The following is a 13,459-nucleotide window of genomic DNA, read 5'->3' as shown; positions in this document are numbered from 1 at the left end:
AAAGGTTCTCCTGGGAATACTTTTTTTCTCAGTTTCTCTGAAGCCATTCTTTCCAAGTTCTCCACCCATTGCTTTGATCTCTACTACATCAAGTTTAGCAGAACCTTGTCATTTTTCTGGAGGATTCTTATCAGAGTTTTGTAGGGCTTTGACTACGGTCCTTTTTTTTTAATTATTTATTCCTCTCCACATTTTGTCTCCAGGTTACATTATCCATAGCCTTTTGTTCCATACCATTCACTAGCTGCTGCTGATGATTCACAGCCTCATGTGTTTATTATAAACCTGTAACACATCCAGACTAAAATCTTTTTGTGGGTGACTGACAATCAGCTCTATTCAGTCAGTGGCTAAAATCAGACTCAAACTTCCTTCTTCCCAGTAAAACAAAGGAAAAACACTGAGAGCCTGACAAAAGCCAGGCTTTGGCAGTATCCCGAGATACCTTCCCAAAATCCTCAATGACACTGGCTTATTCATCCCTTGTGCGTCATCTGCTACCATTTATCTCTATGCAATCACAGCAAACATCTTCATTTCAGCCGTTTGTGCAGCGCCTGCATCAACAGCACGACAACACAACGCAGCAATCAACAGCCATGGTTTACTTGGAGGCCAGCTAGATCCCGAGCACGCACAGTGATTTATACCTCATTCTTTCCGAGAGACTCTCATAGATTTCTACCTTTAAGGGCAAAAAAATGCTAAACTGATATTTGTGTACCTATCCCGTTTACACCGGGAACGAGCTCCCGGCAAACAAAACAAGCGCTGACCAACAGGGGGACACAGGTGCAGCGGGCTTTGACAGCGTTCTCAACGGGGGGGGGGGGGGGGGGGGAGGGGGGGGGCGGGGCCTGGTGCGGCTTCGGCCGCGGAAGCAGCACGGAGGGAGCGCGAGAGGGCGAAAGAAGTGTGGGACTGGGTCGCCGCCCGCGCTCCTGCAGCGCCACCTGCCGGCCGCCCAGGGGCCGGGCCCTGCCCTCCGGCCCTCAACAGCCGGCCGCCGTTGCAGGCCTGAGGGAGCTGCTGCTGCACGCCGCGGGGCTGGCGCTGGAAACATCAGCGGCAGGCCGAAAAGAACTCCCAAAACACCGGGGTAATAGTAGTATTAGTCGCAATAGTGGCAGCCTTCCAGTATTTGAAGGGGGCCTACAAGGATGCCAGAGAGGGACTGTTCATTAGGGACTGTAGCGATAGGACAGGGTAATGAGTTTAAACAAAAACAGGGGAGATTGAGATGAGCTCTTAGGCAGAAGTTCTTCCCTGTGAGGGTGCTGAGGCACTGGCACAGGGTGCCCAGAGCAGCTGTGGCTGCCCCATCCCTGGCAGTGTTCAAGGCCAGGTTGGATGGAGCTTGGCGCAACCTGCTCTAGTGGAAGGTGTCCCTGCCCATGGCAGGAGTTGGGACTGGATGAGCTTTAAGGGTCCAACCCAAACTAGTCTGGGATTCTATGAAAACAACAACAACAATAATTACATGAGGAATATGGGGAGATCGTGAGGGGACAGGAGAGGCAGCCATGAGGGATGAGGGGAGATCGCAAGTGGACAAGAAGGACAGTCATGAGGGGTGAGGGGAGATTGTGGGGGGACAGCCATGAGGGAAGATCATGAGGGAAGATTGTGAGGGAAAAGCAGGACACCCATGAGGGAAGATCATGAGGGGCGAGGTGGAGCAGTCAAGAACAGGGATCTTGAGGAGACAGGAGGGGCGGCTATGAGGGGAAGTCATAAGGAGACAGGAGGGGTGGCCATGAGGGATGAGGGGAGATTATGAGGGGAGAGCAGAGGCAGCCATGAGGGAAGATAATGAGGGGAGAGATGGGGCGGTCATGAGAGGTGAGGTGAGATCAAGGGAAGAGCAGGGGTGGCCATAACGGAAGATCATGAAGGGAGTGGTGGGGAAGTTGTGAGGGGAGATTGTGAAGTGAGAGCAGGGGCAGCCATGGGCCATAAGGGATGGCCATGAGGGGAGATCTTGACAGGAGGTGGGGGGTGGCAATAAGGGGTGGGGGTGGCAATAAGGGGTAGGGGTGGCAGTTATATTGTGAGGGCCACTACGAGAGGGCAGATGAGGGATGGCTGTGACTGGAGATCATGAGAGGCAGCCATGAGGAGAGATCATTCTGCCCTTAGTGACATGGCTTAGTGGTGGGCTTCATAGTCCTGAGGTAACAGTTGGGCTCAATGATCTTAAAGGTCTTTTCCAACTTGTTTGATTCTATGATTCTATAAACCAGAACCAGTCAAGAGCCAAATCTGGATGCCACATGGTCACCCCATCCCACACTCACCTCTGCTGCATGCCAATGCTCCATTGCTGTCTTATCTCCCCCTGCAGCAACCTGAATGAATCATAAAGTCTGCTGCTGTTCCCCAACCAGAGATTTCTACCTTCATCAGTGTCTAAAGGCAAACCAAGGTCTTTGGTGCAGGGTATTTCATCAGCTTTGCAAAGCTTCCTGCTGCCATGGCAGGTCAGCCAGTTGAGCCCTTCTGAAAAGGCAGGGCCGCAAGACCCAGAAACAGTGAGGTTTTGCTAAGAAAATCTCTTAAAAAAATAAACAAGCACATCCCAATAGTAACATCAGCAAAGTATCATGTATACACACAGTCAAACTGTAAGCAGCCAAATCCAGCCTGATAGTTGCTTTGATTTTTGAAAATGCATAGTAATTATGCTTACCCACTGTGCTCTAATTGAAATATGGTCATTAAAAATCGCTCTAAGAAATAGTGCCATTTAGGACTTTTCACCCAAGCAGAACAATTCGACTATAATGACTTTATCTTGAAAAGTAAATTTTCAATTTTATGCACTGAGTTATGATTTGGAATAACATAATTTATGATATGAATGAGATTATGATAACCTAATCTAGAATTATTCCTTTTTTAAAAAAGAAGTTAAAATCCTTTACCCATTCCATTAAGAAGTAACAGCAGCAATTTACAAATCCTAAGCTAATTTTATTTTCAATTTTATTACTCTTATCTTTTGTGAATTTTTCCTCTTCTCTAGGAGGCTTTATTACTGCCAGAGTCTCAGTATAGATTTTATTTGAAATAATTTTTTTTTGTAAGTAAGTTCTCCAACATTTGTATCTGATTTCTCTACATCTGATAGGAAAAAAAAAAAAAGATCTGATTTCTGCAGTCTGAATGAGCAGTAGCACTTTTCTGGTTTATCTCTCATACAATAAACATAAATCAGTGATAAAGTAAAACTGAACCACTCATCCCATTCATTGCCAAGCCGTTAACTGCAGCCTATATTTTAGCACTTAAAACTCAACAACCACATCACCCAAAACCCCACAAGTCCCCCTGGGATTCAAGGGCATAGTAGGAATTCTGAACATAATTAACATATTATACAATGAAGTATATTCTTACTGCTCTTAATACATAGTATTTTTAATAATCACTGCAACCAATGAAGAGTATGTGAATTTTAAGCAGCAGCTGAGAATTTTAATGTTGCACATTGGGATGATATTTACCCTTTTGAATAAGCTTACAACAGGACAGCACCCTGGACAGCAGAATTTGGGTGCACTATTTCACTTCTTTCCCAGACCGGGCACTTTTGGTTGTCTGAAGTACTGTCCCTCAGTGCAGCCTAGCAAAGCTCTTTGCACTTTCACTCAGGACTCAGTAAGACACAGAGCCACCAGCTGACGGCAGCACCTTCTGCTTGCTTCTACTGTGAAGAAGAGTTATGAGGTCATGATACTCATGCTTTAAGTCATCAGGCCAGGTACAAACTACCATCTCCACAGCATGCAGTCCTGCTCAGTTAACATTAACAGAAAACTTTGCCTTGAATGTGTTTATGGGGACAAGGTTAGCTGGTTGCTTTTATAATTCTCTTTTCAAATCAAAAGTTCTGTACAGCATTGCTTCGATGTGCACAATGCCGCTGCACCACCTACAACATTAGGATAAATTCCAGATGCAACAGATATTATCTCTTTTACTAAAAGGGCTGCTGTACTTTAAAAAAAAATCTGTTAAAAAAGCTACTGGACCTCTTACTCTGGTGGCATCAGAAAAAAACATAAAGCAACACTTCTATCAGCTAACACAATTAATTTTGAATGCATGAGTGTGAGCTATAAAATTTCTATTTGCACAAGCAATGATATCAGAATTTGGGAAGCAAAATGCATTAGCTGTTTTACAAAGCAGATTACATTACTGGCAGATTACTTTGGCATTTGCTTTATACCTGGGTGGCGAAAAGGTTAGGGGATTAAATACTGTACCTGTAGCCCAGTCACCATCTTTGCACACCACCAGGCAGATTTTAAATATTCTCTCAGTTTTCATTTGCAGTATGCTATATTTGTGTGAAATTGTTCAGCCCCATATCCTAAAATCACTTTATGAATGCTATGATCTGTGTATGGCTTGCAAAACATAGAAGGTAAGGTAAGTTTAATGGAAGAAAAATATTTAAGAATTGAAATCAAGAACTAAATGTTTTATCTAGAGAACATTTTAAAACAAAACCATATGTTACTTGTACAATAAAACTTCTCTTAATTAATAACTAAATCAACACACATAAAGAGGCACTTCACAACAACCGATAGTAAATCAGCCAAAATTAGCTGATTATGTGGCTTTTAACAGCAGTAAGGCTGCTCTACTGATCTAAATCTGAATGCTGAACTGCTGAACCCATTTTCTGGGATAAATTTAGATGTTCTTTCATGTTCCACTTTTCTTTGGTACTTGGATCAGTTATGCAGTGTATAATTATACCAGCACAGTTAGACAGTGCTTTCTATCTGAATGTCTCAACATGCTTTTCAGACTTAATTACTTTGGACTTGGAAATCCTTCATGACGTAGATACCATTAGTCAAATTTAAAACAACAGTAAATGCAGTCACAGAAGAGGGGAGTACCCAGAAAAAGATTGACATGAATCCTCAGCTTCTGGATTATACTAGGAAATACCTTGCTCTTGACAATGGTAAGTAGCTTGATACTTACTTTAAACAGAAACACGAGTAAAATCCAGGCACTAAATAATTCCTCATTGTCCACCCAAATACTCTGACCCATATCCATTCTCAGAGGATGCCTAACACGTGCCTAAAAGCTCAGGCCTGGGGTGAGGTGCAGTAGCATCCTTTCCACTTCTTCTGAACACACAGCATCTCTTGGTAGTAGGAGTTAAGCACTTATACAGAACATGAGACAAAGCTCCAATTTTTCTTAGCATAAGAGAAAACTCACACCTTGCACCTCTGTAGAAAATGACCTATCATTTTGTTTTACATGAAAGACACCTTTCCCTATAAACCTATTTTTAGCAAAAATTGACAAAAAATGACTTAGTTTTTGTTTTTTTTTTTCTGAAATAAATCCAGAAAACTCCCTTTAGCAGTAGTTTTTGGCTGTAGATGCTGAACTAAATACTTACATAGTAGAGGAAAAAGATGTAGACATACCTATATTCTCAAAATATTTATTCAAGTAAATGATTGTGAATTCTCACCTGTTTTACCCAAATTGCCTTATAAGCTGACTAACTTGGAGGCTTGAAGCAAAGGGAGAACTAAACCCACATTCTTGTTTTTTACACGTGGTATTTTATCACATTTTTCTCACCCTGAAGGATTCCCAAAATGCAGCATAAACTTCAGAACTGGAAGGATCCTCTCTGCTCAGCCCTAACAGCTGAGCACATCACCTCTCACTGTTCTAGCACCTTGGCTTATCAGGAGGACTGAAATTGCATCTCTGGCACCTGGAGCCCTGACACCAGGTTGCAAGCTGGTTTTATTTTCCCATTTTTCTGGGCTGTGGGACTTTCATTCAAAGGACATGACTCAAACGCAGAATAGATCTGTCTTCTAACAGCCATGCTGAAACTGAAAACACTAGCAGCTAGTAGTGCTACAGGCTGCTTGTGTTAACAAGCCCTGCTGAAGGGCAGGGTTTATTAGGTGGAATGCAGGATCATGAAAAGGAAGGATACCTGCATAGCAATGTGCTGCATTAAATGATAAATCAGTCAAGCAGAAAGAGATCAGAGAGGTAAAATGCTTATTAACATTTCCCAGACATACCTTGCTTATCTAGGTCACTATAAAATGCTCTCTACTTCTTTGTCTGGCCAAGATCTATTTCTTCTATAACGCCTAGAAATATGTGATGACGTAAAATAGTTAATTGTTAACATATGAGTGATCTCGTGTTGTTCATGCGTACCGCATAGTTCTGCACTGATACTTTAAAGAATTAAATACAATATAAGAAAAATGAATCCAGAATACACCCTGAACAGCAGCTGCCTTTTTACACCATCTTGCGTTTTGAAAAAAAGTATGGGCTGCCACCAATACAGAATTCCCAGAGGTCATAGGACTGGAATTCAGCAGCACAGAGGATCACAATTGCAAACGGAAGGTCTCCATAGGAGTTGCAGGAGACTCCTCCAGCATGTGTTTTCACAAACCAAGAACACTAAATCCTCTTCCGCAGGTACAACTGTGCAACAACTGCATATTTGTTTACAGGATCAGTTGTATCCTGATGATCTCAGGCAAGCCCAGCCAGCTGGTTCCTAACTCATAGTTCTAGTTAAAAGTTAGGGGTAGCTCAGATGCCTGGATGGAAGAGAAAGCATTGATTCCTCAAGGATGTTGTTAAGGGTGTGAAAAGAAAGTCATCCCAAAGCCCTGTACTGAATATATAGCCATATTTCTAGCTCTGGTTTTCTCTTTGCTATTACTGTTTATATCAAGAGCAGATGGCTAACTACCAATCATTTGGATCCCTGGATTAGCATTTAAATGCCTGAATATAACAGCATCACAGAAGTATATGAAGGGATATATGAAGAGGTATGAGAAAACTGAGTATACTGATAGATGACCTTAATTTACTAGACCTCAGCTTAACCTTTGGCTTCCATTGTGCATTTATATATAAAACGCTCCTTCCTCATAGCTATACAAGTGATTGTTAGTGACAAAGATTAATCTTATTACTGGCTTTCTCAGTGAAAGGATATAGAAACACGGGGAGATGCATGGAATGTTTAATGATGCATGTGGCGTGCAAGAGAAACTGTAATTTACTGGGAAAGACACTTGAGGAAAGATTGCTCAAGCGACACATTGCAGCTCCTCTTTCAAGAATAAAAAGAACAAATTGGGGTTTGTTCATTTCCTTGCCCATGCTTTTTTCCCCATCTAAGAATTCTGTAATAGAAAAAACTACATTGCTCTAAAACATGTGATTTAACATTGGAGGTCATACGTAAAATGACATAAAATTGAGGTTTTATGGCATTCTGGTATCACACATTTGAGACTAAGGTATAATTTGCTTATGGATCAAATGTGTCAGCAGCAGTCTGTGCAAACTGTGTATATTTCAGAACTAGTAAGCGTCATCTATAAAAAGTATTTGAGGTAGATACTGTTATATCTCACATTGATCACATACTTCTGGGCACTGAAGATACTTGTGAGTGCAAAGAGTACATTCAGTATTCAGTAATACAGTGGTAGAAACAAAACCAGTCTGAAAGCTGTGTGAAAGAGCTACAGAGTCTGTGATGGAAGGCAGCTGACAACCTAGCCATGCTGCAGGACTCTGCCCACAGGCTCTACAAAGTGAGCTGCAAGACCCAGGGAAATGTACTGAGCATCCTTCAAGCCTGCCCAATTAGACCAGTCTGCAAGGACTTTAACAGAGTGTCTCATCTTTTAAAGGAGTTAACAGAACCTCAGGTAGCATAAATTACTCTTGTCACTTCAATTCCACCACCTATTTAAACTAATTTACACCATTTGCCTTAGTGAGCAAAGCAGAAATTGACCTGGGAATACTATTATGCTGCATTTGCAGATTAAAACCTCTTATTCTCATGAAAGAATTGTGCCTGCAATGTGTAACCCATTTTGCTCTGATGTAGGTTTAGAGAGCCTGAAACAGCTGTATTTTTTCAACATGTAATAGCACCTATCACCATGAAAACCATAACTACATAAACAAGCACCACAGAGCTAGGAGGCAATATGTATTTCCTGTCTGAAGTAACAGTTTTGTTTAAATACTCTATTATCCTGGCAAAAATGAAAGTCTTCTGAGTTTTATGTTCACAAATGGTGTAAATGGAAATTTCCATTGCAGAGAAGCCATGTCTTCTAATGCCCACTCCATGCCACTTCTGATTGTACCTGTTATGGATCTACTAAAGCCCTATTATTCAAGCATTAAGTCTTGCTTGCTAGAATAGGTGTGATGAAGCGTTATCACATATCTACTTGCAGGTATATTACCTTTCCAGAGCTCAAATTATTTGATTATAAAGAAAAAAAGGCAAATTAATACAAATTGAAAAGACAGAACAGATATTTCCAAATGGCCTGAATTTAGACTGAAAACTTTGACTGCTATTTCAGTATAAATCCTGAAGCACAAGCCAGTTACATTATCAACATGCCAAAATGTGATTTGTTTGGAATGCGTTTTTTTATGCTTATTTATTATTGCTGTACAGGCTTTCCTTTTCTGATAGACTCAATAAAATTTTTCATAAATGTATTTTTCTCCATGTGCCTGCATTCAACATTGCTATCACTTCACAGCAGGCATATGGAGTAACTGATAGACTATTTTAAAGAGTTCGTTGTCAAGTTAGATTTCACTTCAGAGCTGACCTCAAGCAGTTTCTGTGCTGAAATGCTTTGTGTGTCTGCAGTTACAGCAAGGCACTTGCATTTAGAACTGCTGGTAAACAGGCACCTCATATAAACAAAAGCAAAGCACTTTGTACAGACTAGTAGTATTGATAATAATCCTTTCCATTACTACAGAGTTTGAAGCCAGAAGGGACCACCTGAAGTGGAGCAAAGGTGAAGGGGAGTGAGTGAGGAGAGAACACATCTGAATGCAGAGATGTAAGGTCAATGCTATCTCAGAGCTGGCATGCCCAAGAAGTTAAAGCAAGCTGGGGAAAAGCCAGGGACGGAGCTATGTCCCAGCAGCACACAGCCTGTTTTAGCAGGAAAGGCAATGCTGCAGCATTCCCTCTTTCTGGGGTGACATATCCATGTACATTTCCAGTGCCCAGGAATGGCAGTTTGCCAGCATCCATGAGATGGAGGAGAGCCTCCCCATATGTTAAGGCTGGTAAAGAGGAGAAAGCATATCAGAAGCTGGGAAGCAGAAGTATGTGTAGAGTCATCCTTATCCTAAATGTAGAAGGTTTTTGCCATTTATTCACCGCTTTCTGCACTCTTAATTATCTTCCACACCTTCCACACTCAGGTACTTAGAGTGCATAAACCACCATTTAACATACAATGTAAAAGTTTCCCATACATTAGTCCCATACATTGACTGAATTTCACAAGTTTCTTGTGGTATATATACCAGTGTTGTAAATTGTACCAAACTGGAAACCATGTCGAACTGCTTGACCTCTATAACCATTGTGGAGACAATGGTTTTCTGAACACAGCTCCTTCTCTCCAGTTCACTTTATCTCTTTTTTTTTCCTGGAGGAACACATTTATACTGGGCCATATTGACTCCAAAGGACCACACTAAACCCAGACTGAAGTAAAACCTTTAAATTAAAATCCTTAAATTTCAGGACTGGTGCCCTGTAGATGTAAGGCAGGGCACCAGTCAACTCCTTCAACCTACTGATCTGCTTCTTGTGCACCTTCAGCAACTGAATACAGATCATGATCTCCATTCCTGATGACTGGTGAACTGATATCAGATTTACCAAGTCATATTGTTCACTTCTATGAATCATGAAAATAAATTTGTGCTCTTCCAATACCACTCACCACTAGACTAGATGCTTTCTTAGTTTATTCTTCGGGTTCCTTAAAACATACGGATGTAAGTTATGTTCAAGATATTCAAGGTAGTGTTATTCATCCCTATAGTTTATTCATTAATTAGTTTTTAACTGCTTTGTTATTAGAGGAGTATATTGTTTTCTTCTCTGAATCATACAGCAGCTATTTTGATTTATTAACACTGATAGTTTAATTTCTGTTGCCAATATTTTGAAGGCCTGGATTCATCGTACAAAGCTGTTCAAGCTTAGTCAGTGAGCTGCCAAAAAGTCGAGACTCGTGTCTAGAAGGAAAGAAATTGAATCCATAGCCTAAGGCACCTTTGGCAACTGAGACACACATAGAAGCTATGGGAGGACAGAATAGGCACAAAATGTGCATTCTCTAAGCCTGTACACAGGATGGGTTTAATTCCTGAAATTTTTGAGCATGCAGTGTGAAGGGATTCTTATGCGCAGGTGGGAGTCTCCTGGGCGGCTTTCCCAAAATCTGGCTCCGAAATTCTGCCTCGCAACCTTTGCAGCATGGCTGTTCTTGCTGAGGATTTGCCATGCACCTTGCTCTCCCCCCACATCCGTGGAGCCAGAATTTTCAGCTGTTCTGTATTGATATCATTGTCTTAATCACACCACTTGTATCTTTTAGTAGTTATTTTTCATTTGGGTTATAAAGAAATGAAGAACTCCAAACGTAACCCTTCTGTGTCTGGTGTTTTGGAGTTTCAGATGGAAGGATCCTGCTGACAAGAAACTTGGCTTTTGTCTGTTACTGATATTACAGTATCATCTGGAAATCTCCAACCACTTTCAGTCTAAACTGGAGCAAACACATGGTAAATGACACTGCATACTATGAAGAGCTTACTGGCTCAAAAAAGATGGAAAAAGAAATACACCATTTTTCAGTAGCATAAAGTGATTAAGTCAATTGGCTTAATTATGAAACCCAAGATGGCTGGCAAAAAAAAAAAAAAAAAAAATACTTAAAGCTGATCTCCAGAGGTGTTCAATAAAAAGCTTATGTGTTCTTCCACAGAGATTCTTTAGTCACTGATATTTAGAGTCCTATGATTATTTCTACTATTGTGTTGAAGTTAATTTTTTTTACAAGAAATTTACATTTACAGAAATGATCCTTCCTTCTGCTGGTACTGCACATTGCTGAGGCTCAAATGTTGAGCGTTTACAAATAAAGGTCTCCAGAGTTCTCATTCCTCATACAGTAATTACAGCTTAGAGAGGTTGGAAAAAACATTTCATAGACTTTAAGGATCCTATGATAGTAAAAAAAAGTAATTTTACTTTAAAAACCTAGAAGATAGTAATAGCTGCTGGTTTGATCTGCCAATTTATTTCAGCTATCTGAAGCAGGAATTTAATCTTTAACTTACATCAATCCTTCCCATATATAAGAAAATTAATTAAACTGAAACAAGCAGACAAATTAAAAAGACTCACTAAATTCACTACAGCAGCTGATGAGACCATCACCAAACAGAAGATAATGAAGAAATATTTTTTGCAAAAATATCCATCATCCTGAAATTACTCTGTGAAAAAAAAAACATGGGTGGTTTTCTGAAGCATTTATTTCTAATTTCAACATGATTAAACAGAAAAAAAGAAGTATTTTCCTTCTCCTTGCCAATAAAAGTGATTATTCAAAAGGAAGATTAAAAATAGACTCTACAAGGGAATACTTCAGGCAAAGCAGACTTTTAACACCTCTAGTACTTTAAGATACTGCCTCGTTCAGGGTAAAATATAATAAAGTCACCATATTCTCAATGCTGGAAAAGAATATGAAGAAATACAGCGCTTATAATTTGAGGCTGATGCAATAAATACAAAAAATCTTACTTTGCGACTTCATACTGAAAAAAGAGAAAATTTATGTCACAATTAATGATCTGTATCCTTTGCTCTCATCTCTTTACAGCTTGAGGCACTTTGGCTGTCCTCTCCTGTAGGGAACTGAGAGAAGATCTAGTGCCTTCCAGAAGCAAGAGCCCGTGAGAGCTTGGCAATGGTGTCAAGCAGCATCCTACCATCCCACCAGTTAAAGAGGATAACAGCACTTGTCTATCTATCTAACACTGCTTTGGGAAGAGAGAGGATAAAATACACAGAAATGTTAAATCCCAGCTACCCTTGGGAAAATTACTTCCTAGATGAAAAGATTTTACTTCCAAGATATTTTCCATGCTCCCAATTTGAATCTTCAATGTTGTGATTCTCCTTGCTGCATTCACACAACATGGCATTACCCTGAACCCATATCTGCCATTCTCACACATGCACTGCAATATTCCCCATATCCTAATTCCTCCCTGAAAACCTATTTTACCTCCAGTACTTTAGATTATTTTAAAACTCTGCTCTGAAATCACCCCCTTCTCTCTTAATATTATTGGTGTATTTGTAGGTATTCTTTTGATTTCTTTCCAATCTGTCAATATTCTGACATGCCTAGAAGTCTATATAACGTGTGTCCTTGTTTAAAGAAATGTACCAGTGGTATGATCCCACTAATAGAGTATAAACATGTTTTCTTAACCTGCTTTTTTAAATTATTATTATTATTATTATTCATTATATAAGAACTCGCTCTGTGGGCATTACCCAGACTTCTTCCTACACTGTAATTCAGAATATTAATAATTTCCTTTATCAACCTACATTTTGCTGACCTGAATCTCTTTTCTATTTTTTTTTTGTTTGTTTTTTTTTCTTTTCTTTTTCACTTTTTTTCCTCTTCCTTCTTCTTTTCTTCTCTTTATTGGTTTTGTTCTGTCAAGATTCTCTCTGCCCCTCTGTGGTTTTGTACTTTCAGTGGTATTTGAAACCAGCCTTTGTATCCCATGCAAATTTAATGAACATGCTGACTGCCATGTTCTTCCAGATCATTAATGATGACGTTAATCAAGGCCAAATTTAAAATCTCTCCATTAGACCCCTCTCCGCAGTTTAACATACCTGGACAAATTTACTCTTGTTGTAAGCAAAGGATATTTTCAATGAACCTTAAAAACTAGCACCAGTGAATGCAAGTGATTACTCAGGCCCATTACCTTTTATCATTAGCCTTTGTTTGCAGGCATGTACTCATGTCACAATGGCGTGAATATGTATAAAGCCAGTTGTAGTTAATTTTGCCACTAACACTTTTCACAACAGTATCCGACATGCCACTAAATTAAGTGTACTACTGTTACTGCCATCAATCTCACTAAAAAATTCCCTGCCTGGAGAGTGCCCTAGACAGTTGCCTGCTCAGAGATGGATGAGAATGAAGGTATTCTCCACCCTTTTTTACCCAAGTCTTTTCAGTTTGTAGAAAGAATATGTAGTTTAGATTGATCCCAAAGGAGTGAAGAATGAACATGATCCTGAAATCTAACAAAAGGGAGCTCATCTGAGGGGCAAGAGAACTTTTTTGCTTGTACATATTGCTCAAACATCCACGATGCATGTGAGTTTGGAAATACCTTTAAATTATCAGTCTTTCAGAGTATTTTAGTGATGAATCTTTCTCCTCACTTCTGCCCATGTACTGCTTTTCGTTTTGCTTCTTCTATGACTCTAAGAGATGTCCCTAGGACAAATACCAAA

At 40.1% G+C, this 13,459-nt stretch overlaps 1 protein-coding gene and 1 long non-coding RNA gene across 10 annotated transcripts in view; one reads left to right on the top strand and one right to left on the bottom strand.

Annotated features, from left to right (window-relative positions):
- The window catches only part of CACNA2D1 (calcium voltage-gated channel auxiliary subunit alpha2delta 1), a 387,883-nt gene that overhangs the window by 253,194 nt on the left and 121,230 nt on the right, over nucleotides 1-13,459 (bottom strand). The gene's annotated exons all lie outside the window — the stretch shown is intronic.
- LOC133276356 (uncharacterized) lies at nucleotides 3,278-12,426 on the top strand. The gene is made up of 5 exons (XR_009745839.1): nucleotides 3,278-3,348; nucleotides 4,825-4,987; nucleotides 6,347-6,504; nucleotides 8,850-9,888; nucleotides 11,787-12,426. It is a non-coding gene; the product is annotated as an uncharacterized LOC133276356 (long non-coding RNA).

Source organism: Pezoporus flaviventris, unplaced genomic scaffold (genome assembly GCF_033815535.1).
Source record: "Pezoporus flaviventris isolate CSIRO_AGI_PZ_B2104156 unplaced genomic scaffold, CSIRO_AGI_Pfla_v1 ptg000045l, whole genome shotgun sequence".
In the NCBI taxonomy this organism is placed as follows: Eukaryota; Metazoa; Chordata; class Aves; order Psittaciformes; family Psittacidae; genus Pezoporus; species Pezoporus flaviventris.
The sequence above is the reverse complement of the archived record's forward strand: the minus strand, read 5'-3'. Positions and strand labels throughout refer to the sequence as shown.